This window comes from Marmota marmota, unplaced genomic scaffold (genome assembly GCF_001458135.2).
Source record: "Marmota marmota marmota unplaced genomic scaffold, marMar, whole genome shotgun sequence".
NCBI lineage: Eukaryota > Metazoa > Chordata > Mammalia > Rodentia > Sciuridae > Marmota > Marmota marmota.
This window is the reverse complement of record NW_026000169.1, coordinates 13,785,833-13,793,402: the sequence shown is the minus strand read 5'-3', so window position 1 is coordinate 13,793,402 and position 7,570 is coordinate 13,785,833.

The window sequence follows — 7,570 nt, the reverse complement described above, 5'->3', positions numbered from 1 at the left end:
TACAATTGCGCTCCATGGTAACAGCTGGCAGGGGGAGGAAAGAAAGGGGAAAAGAAGCTCTCCCTTCTCAGGTGTTGTTCTTAAAAAGTTAACATGCCCAAAACAGTAAAAGAAAAAGCTGCTTTTATGTGAACTTTTGCAAACTGTGAACTTCTGAGCCCCTCCTCTTACATGCTGGCTACAAAACTCTGAAACTCGCTAAACTCGGGGTTCAGGGGATTAATTGATTACAGCAAAAGCTGTGCCCTCGGAACCTGGCTGCAGCCAAATAAAACTGTTTCCTGCTATCTTCAGTGCCTTGCCTCATTTGTCCCTACAACAGTAGAAATTCGATATTTAAGGAAAGTGAACCTAGGGAAAATCTGGTAAGAAACGAGCCTGAAGCCAGATGCAATGTCACATGCTTATAATCCCAAACACTGGGGGGCAGGGTTGGGGAAGGTTAAGGAAGACGGATCCTGAATTCAAGGCCAGTCTGGGCAACCTAGCCAAACTCTGTCTCAAAAAGTAAAAAGGACTGGAGATGTAACTTTGTGGTGGGCAATGGCGGCAAAAAAGAAAGGGGAGGGAAGGGGCTTAGATTCAGCAATGACTGCTTTGTGTACTTTGGACAAATTTTATACCATTTTTCTCAGGCCCATATCCCTGATTACTTTCCTGGGGTTGGGGAAAAGGTGGGTGTCTTAGACCATTTTCTGTTGTCATAACTGAATACCCCAGACTAAATAAAGAATAGAGGTTTATTTAGCTCAGGGTTCTTGAATCTGGGAACTTCAGTATCAAGGTGCTGAAATCTAGTGAGGCCTTCTTGCTGCAGGTGGGGAGAGGCATCATGTAGGGAGAGAAAGCAAGTGAGCCAGAGAAAGTTCACTTTAACAAAGCTATTTCTTTGATAGTCCACTAATCCATGAATAGATTAATTCATTCATCACAGCAGAGCCCTCAAGATTCAATCACCTAACAAAGGTCTCACCTCTCATACCATTGGCATATAACTTTGGGAACTAATTTTCCAACACTTGAAATTTGGAGAATGCTCTGAAATCCTAGTATTGGAGAAACAATCCTTGAAAAACTCACCTTGGGTTTACCCCCACTTTTTTTTTGCACCGGAGATTGAACTCAGGGCACTGGCCACTGACCCACATCCCCACCCCTATTTTGTATTTTATTTAAAGACAGGGTCTCACTGAGTTGCTTAGCACCTTGCCATTGCTGAGGCTGGCTTCGAACTCCCAATCCTCCTGCCTCAGCCTCCTGAGACACTGGGATTACAGGTGTTCTCCATTGCACCCAGCCCAACTCTCTTTTTTTTTTTTCTTTTTTAATTTACCAAACTTTTTATTTTGGAAATTTTAGAACACATACAAGTTGAAATAGTAATATTAAAATTAGAATATTAATGTGTTGAATCTCCACACAAAGAAAAGACCAACTCCAATTTTAAATCAAATTAAAGCAACTTGTATTTGTGTACACAAAGAGAGCTGATCAGCGACTGTCTCTCCTAACACTGTCTAGAGACCAACACTCCTCCCCTTCCCTGCTCTCTAAGAATGAGATTTTATAGCACAAAAAGTTGCAAACAGGGGTGTCTTGAGAACTTACAGATAACAGGATTTTGACAAGCATAATACAAAGGCAGATAGTAAGTTAATGATCTACATGGCTTAACATTTCAAGGTAGGGAATAAATTTAGATCCCAACATCAGAATTTATGAGGTGCCACTGAGGTTTCAGAGAGGGTTGTTATCTGGTCAGGGAAAGCCAGGCATGGGTGAGTTCAAGGCAAGGGCAGGCATTCCAAGCAAGTTTAGAAATTGCAGTAATTTATAGTAAAACAGAAATCAACTTTTCATGACTTTGTGGCGAGATGGCTCCCAATCTTGAGATGAATTTGGCTGGGTTCATCAAATGCAACCTTCACCCAATGATTCCCAATAAAAACCAAGTGGGCAGCCTCATCTATATTGAGAGGAGCTCTCTGGCCTCAGGAAGTCTGTGTAATAATCTCTTTGTAGTGTTTTCACTGATTTGAATCATAACAGAGCAAAGAAGGCATGACAGGATTTATTTGCATTTTATAAATGAAGAAACAAACTCAGAGGTCAAGTGATCTGAAGTCAGTAAGTGACCCACCAGAAACTGGAACTGAAGATTTCTGACTTCAGTAATTCAACATTCTATGGTCAATTCCTCTTTTGGGTGTACTGTGGGAGTAATGCCAGAGCTGCTTCTCAAAACAGATGTGCAAAGAAAAGTGTTTTCGTCTCATTCTTTTGGCAATCAAAGTAAATATTCACCAGACCCCTTGTGCACAGTATTATCAATCAGAAGTTTGTTATCAGGAACATAGTGCCATACATAAGAGAGTATAAGAAGCAAAGAGAGGATACCAAAGCTTTTGCCAATTGCCCCTGTTCTGAGGGATTACTCAGTCCTGGCTACTGTGCTTAGAACCCAGAACAAAGAAGACAAGGACAGAATCCTTGTGCAGTCACATTCCAGTGGGTTCTTCAACAGTTCACATGCTGCCAATGAGAGACTAGTGGACTGCATCTATATCAGTGTTTTGTGTGGTTTACTCCAACTCTTGCACTTTTGCTTCATAGCCATCCCCATGCTGAAACAGTCTATTTACCTACTGCAGCCTAACTGGGAACCTCTATAAGTGGAGTACTTCCCCAATAAATGAGATTAATTAAAGATGACCAATTTGTTTTAACTATAATTTGGGATAATCTGGTAACTTTCCACCCCTTGTTGAGAGAGTACCTTATTGAATGCCTGCCATGTACCCAGAAATATATTGGCTGTTAGGTTTGTAGAGATTAAAAAAAAATGCCAAGGACCCATTAGTTTGTAGTTGTCCAAGTGTGAGATAGTGAGGTGAGTTGGATCTAGTCTACAGTGTTGACTCTAATATGAGAGGATGTAAAGTTAAAACATATTTTTAAAGAAAAAAATAATGTGGATTAGTGACTGATTGGATATAATGTAGTCTACTAAATGAGAATGTTAAGTTTTGTAAACTGGTTGAGGAGAACTTGGGTACCTGGAGTAGAGGAGTCACTTCAAGACAACTTAGATTTGCTTGGCAAAACTTTAGTCAAGCTTATGAATTTTCTTCTAGGCCCGTGTGCACTTTGTTGTTGTTTTTAACTTGTAGTAACTTGTAGTAACTCCCTATTCTTTCATTTAAAAAAAAAAAAAAAAACCTTAATGATTTTTTAACTTGACATTCCAGACTCTTAGATACCTTTATGACTAACTCGATTACAATCCACTAAATGTCTGAAATGACCCAGCAATAGGCTGAAATACTATACCAACATTTAGTACACCAGATTCCTTGCAGTCCCCTAAACATGCTCTGCTAGCATGTCATATGAAGCACATATAATTCTCTCTTCCTTTCATGAATTACTTACACTTCCATCCACACCTCTACTTTGTTCCCTTGGTGATTGTCTATTCAGCCCTCAAATCTTATTCTAAACATTTCTTCATAAAACTTTCCCAATTGGCTAGCATGCATGAGTCCCTGGGTTTGATCTGCAGTACCACAAAGACAAAAACAAAAACAACTGAAAAAACCTTTCCTCAGGGCTGGGATTGTGGTTTAGGGGTAGAGCACTTACCTCGCATGGTGAGGCACTGGGTTCGATCCTCAGCGCCATGTAAAAATAAATAAACAAAATAAAGGTATTGTGTCCATCTACAACTAAAAAAATATATTAAAAACAAAACAAAACAAAAGGGGCTGGGGTTGTGGCTCAGAGGTAGAGTGCTCGCCTACCATGCATGAGGCACTGGGTTTGATCCCCAGCACCACATAAAAATAAAATAAAGATAATGTGTCCACCTATAACTAAAAATTAAATATTAACAAAACAAAACAAAAAACTTTCCTCATCCCAAGAGTTAGTTAATTGCTCCCAACCTTTACCACAATTGGTCCTTACACTTTATTAGTTAACTTAACATACAATTACAGCCATGCATAGCTTAATGGGATACATTCCAGAAAAATGTATTGTTAGGCAATTTCATTGTGTAAACATCATAAAGTATACTTTTACAATCGTAGATAGTTTGACCTGCTACACACTTGACTATATGGCGTGTGCATGTATGGTACAGCCTATTATTCTTAGGGCCATGATGAATAGAACAACACAAGATTAAATTAAGCACAAGAGAAAATGATGCAATCAGGAGATGGGATAAACACCAGATTTATGAGGCCACCACAGATATAACATGGCATATAGTTTTATATTAAACCTTTTCTTTTTAAATAAATAGTACACTGAAAATGATGATATAACAAATTCATGAACCAGTAACATAATTCTTTATTATCATTATCAAATATTATGAACTTCACAGAATTGGATGTGTACACTTTCATACAATTGGTGATACAGTAGGTTTGTTTATATCTGCGTCACCATAAACATGGGAACAATGCATTGTGCTATGATGTTATGATGACTATGACATTGCTAGGCAACAGGAATTTTTCACCTTCATTGTAATCCTATGGGACCACTGTCATATATGCAGCTCATCGCTGACCCAAATGTTATGTGGCATATGACTAATTCACTCACCAGACCATGATCTATGTGCAGGCAGGAAACAATTTGTTTCCATATTTCCAATACCTAGCATCAAGCATTTAGCCTGGCATATAGAAACTACTGAATGCACATCTATTGATTGAATGAATGAATTTACCAGCATTATCATTTGCATATAATAGTTACAATAAGCACATTTAGTGAATTTAATTTAGCAAACAGTCGAAGTAAGGTAAGAGCATGCGGGGATGGGGGAGATATATATATATATATATATATATATATATACACACACACACACACACACACACATATACTCTATCAACAGGGGACAGGGGTTGGAAAGTTAGAGATTACAGATTACCCCCAAACTATAGTTAAAACAAATTAGTGAGATATATATATATATATATATATATATATATAGAGAGAGAGAGAGAGAGAGAGAGAGAATATGAATATGAGGGTGAGATTAGAGTGGGAATAGATAAATGCACAAGTTCCACAAAGGTTCATTCCTGCCTTTGCCCTGGATTCTTGCTTCTATCTCCATCTTGAGGTGCCATTGGTTTTATCTAAAAATCTATGTTAGATTTCCTCCTTCCCTCCCTTCCTTACTTCTTCTTCTAAATTTTGACTTTAAGGCTCTAGTTATACATATATTAAATCTGAGAATCTTTTCAGTTTCTGCATTTTCTTTTTTAAATATATTTTTTAGTTGTTGATGGATCTTTATTTTATTTATTTATATGTGGCACTGAGAATCAAACCCAGTGCCTCACACTTGTTAAGCAAGCACTCTACCACTGAGTCACAACCCCAGCCCCTACATTTTCCTTTAATAAATAGAAAAACCAATTCGTTTACAAAGCAGCCCAGCTTGTTTGCTTTTCAGATCTCCATGGAACTCTGACATGAGCAGGGTACTCCAGCTAATCATTCTCCCAGGTAATGAAGCCTTCTCTGATTACTGACACATCTGACATCAGCTGTCTCATAGGCATGGGGGAACTGCTGGCAAAGATATGGAGGGCAGAGGATGGGATTAGATCAGGAAATTGAAATTAATTCAGTGTGGCTAGTATAGAGTTTGAGTTTATTTGCAGTGGAACTGAGGACAAGAACTACATTACAGAAGACGTGTGTAGTTGATGAATTTTATTTATTTTTTTCCTTTTCTTTTTTTGGAACCAGGGATTGAACCCAGGAGCACTTAACTACTGAGCCATATCCCCAGTCCTTTTTGTATTTTTATTTAGAGACTGGGTCTCTCTAAGTTACTGAGGCCTCTCCTAAGTTGCTTAGGGTGTCTTTGATCCTCCAGCCGCAGCTTCCCAAGTTGCTGGTATTATAGGCATGCACCACCAGGCCCCTCACTCTTTTCTTTATCTTTCTTTCTTTTTTTTTTTTTTTTGATGTGGTCTTGCTACATCACCCAGGTTGACTTCAAACAACTGCTCCCGGGCAGATGGATTTTGATTCTGAATGTTGTGAAAAAATGTGTTTTCAGATTCTAAATGGATTTACTTGTGTCAACCCTAACAACAGCCTTCATAAAGTCAGGAAGTTATGAAAAAGGATTCTTATGCATGATTGCCCAACAGTAATTATCACAAAAGACTTGTCAGAACCTGATGTTTGCACAGAGGCCACCACAACCCTATATAAAAAGGACTCATAATAGGACCTCTGCCCAGCAACTGACTGTTCAACTTTGGACTGATGCTCTTCTTTTTTTCTTTTTAAATATATATATATTTTCAGTTGTAGGTGGACACAATACCTTTATTTTATTTATGTGGTGCTTAGGATCGAACCCAGGGCCTCACACATGTGAGATGAGTGCTCTACTGCTGGGCCCCAACCCCAGCCCCCTGATGCTCTTCTTGTTATTAATAATTGTGGCCAAGGATTACTGCTTCAAAATATCTTACATAATCCACTTCCTTTTTCATCGTTAAAACCTCTTAGCTGGGCATAGGTGGTATACACTTGCAATCCTACCTACTCAGTAGGCCCAGGTGGGAGGATCAACTGATCGAGATCAGCTTTTGGGGAAAACACATATAATCATATGTAAATATATGGATGGGGCATGTGGAAGAGTAAATAAGCTACTGAAGGTGTGAAAATCTGAACCATCAACAGTTGTGCCTGTTACTATTATGGTAGCTGTCATGGAGTGTATCTATTAGTGGATTAATTGAACAAATATTTTTTTTCTAGAAATAGTTGTTCATTAAAATACATACAGGAAAAATTTAATTAGCACGGAAAGAAAGCAGGGCAGTCATCCCCAAATAACTGAGTCTGTAATGCAAGTTACTTTTGGATTTCTTGCAAGCTTAGAATCCCCCTGGGGGCTAATTCCATCATCATCATCTCATGAGCCATCTGTTACAGGGACTGCTGTGCCTTCAAACAGCACTCAGGTATGAGATTTGAGAGCTGAAGTTCAGGTAAAGATTGTGAGTTTTCGAGGATATTTCGCTTAGAGAAAATGAAACTGTATTTTTCGATGTGGTATTCAGAACTAGCGTAATAACAGCTACAGAAAGTAGTAACAACTATAAGGGGCATTCCCTGGTATTTTTATACTAACTTTAACTTTAGCTGCTAAGGCAATTGCTACAGGGAAGCAATCTTCAACTGTTGCAAAAAAAATCTAACGACGGGCTAGAGGACCACCGGATTCCTCTTTTGTTTCTTCTTCTTTTTTTTTTTTTCAGAGGGCTGTTAAACTGGAGTCTGGGACGTTAGGCCACAACAGAAAGCGATTTTGTCCTTTTAACGGCGTTAGAAAGATATAAAAGCAAGAAGAGACAACCCCAGAACTTCCTGGGCGCGCGCTGCGTGGGAACGCCCCCAGCACCGCCCTCGCCCGGGGACCCGCGGCTGCTTAGCGCTCCGGGCTGGGGACGGAGACACCGGGCAACGCGGGCCCGTGAGTTAACCTCTTGTTGGGGCGCTCGCCAGATACTCT